Source organism: Meleagris gallopavo, chromosome 6, assembly GCF_000146605.3.
Source record: "Meleagris gallopavo isolate NT-WF06-2002-E0010 breed Aviagen turkey brand Nicholas breeding stock chromosome 6, Turkey_5.1, whole genome shotgun sequence".
Classification (NCBI taxonomy): Eukaryota; Metazoa; Chordata; class Aves; order Galliformes; family Phasianidae; genus Meleagris; species Meleagris gallopavo.
This window is the reverse complement of record NC_015016.2, coordinates 25,551,449-25,553,022: the sequence shown is the minus strand read 5'-3', so window position 1 is coordinate 25,553,022 and position 1,574 is coordinate 25,551,449.

Here is a 1,574-nt window from a genome sequence, read left to right as displayed (position 1 = left end):
AAAGGGAAAAAAAAAAAGAAAAAGCCACACACACACAATCCTCGGCCAGATGCTGTATTTGTCTCAAGGCATCCTGCTAACAGAGCGCAACAAAGGCTGCTGCTATTCCTGGTGGGTGAAGTGCCAAACTTTAGACAAAATTTAAAAAATAAAAATAAGTTAAAAAAAGAAAAAAACACCACCGTGAGGCTACAATCAATATGTAATCTTAAAAATCAGCTTTGCCAAAGTGTTTCTCTAAGTTGCTGCCGCAGATCAGTACCTGTTCCCTTTCATTCCCTGCTTTTCCATTGGAAACTATGATAATGGAATGTGAAGGGAGGAAGAGAAAAGCAATGCAGCTGCTATTCCCGCCGCTGCTTTAGCTACAAATAAAATGACAGAGTGAAGTGAGCTCGTCCGGAGACACCTTCATCAATTAATTCCCCTAAAGCCAACGCTGATTGGACACTCCTGACAGGTGATGCAATAAAAATTGATATTCCACCCCTTCCCCCCAAAAATCTCCTGCTAATTAGCATACCCTCATACCGCCGCCTCCCCTCCCAAAGTAAATAATACAGTTCGCAGATAAATCTTTCTATTAAACAATCCGGGCTCCAGTACGCTCCGACCTCTCCGGCTTGCTCCTCGCTCGCTCCGCACGAAGGATTTCGGTGTTTTTCCGTAGCGTTTCGTATATTTTTTAGGCTATTTCGGACCAACGTTGCTCTTTTGTGCGCGCCGTGAGTGTGAGGGACGGAAGCGTGAGCGCGGCGGTGGGAGATCCTCCGCGAACGCGGCCGTTCGGCAGCGGCGTTCGCCGCGCATTGTGCGGCTCCGCGCCCCGGGCCCGGCGCTCCCAACTTCGAGGCTCGGAGCGAGGAATACTTACATGTGCGGGCCGCTCCGATTTTCCTCTCCTGCTCAATTCGCTCTGTGCGGCCGGGGCTATTTTGCTGCTCGCACCCCGCGCTGCCCAAGCGCTCGGAGCGGCGGTTCGAATATTGCGGGAGGGGGAGGAGGACGTGGGCTGGCGTCAGCCCCGTAACAAAGCATAGAGAAGGCAGAAAGGCGCACACTTCCCCCAGTTAACCGTGCCGGATGGCGAGCTGCGGTGTGCTACAGTCCCGGAGCCCGCGTCGGGATTGCTGCGCGCCGATTGCTTCCAGCGGAGGAAGGAGAAGGCGGAATACCCCGGGTGCTTCCAGGGCTCTACGTAACAACACCGAGCGCTGCGCGCACCGTGAGCGGGGCTGTGAGGGGCTACGGAGCAGCTGCCCCGCTCTGGGCATGGCCGGGCCGGGGCGGCACCTCCGCGGCCGTGCGGTGTTCCATGGGAGCAGCCCCTTAACATCAACGTGAAGGTTTAACCTCTTCTTGGGAATGCGGAATTACTGCATTGCGAGGAGCGATGGTTCTGGACTCGCTGCCCCGCCGCACGCCGCTTCGTGTCACGTCCAAGTGATGCTCGCGGTGTGCGCTCAGCCGCGGGCACGGCCGTGTGCCTCGGAGTCACACGTATCAGCGAGGGGAACGACACATCCAGGAGTGCTGGGGCTTGGCAAGGGGGAAAAAAAAATAAGAGAGAGAGA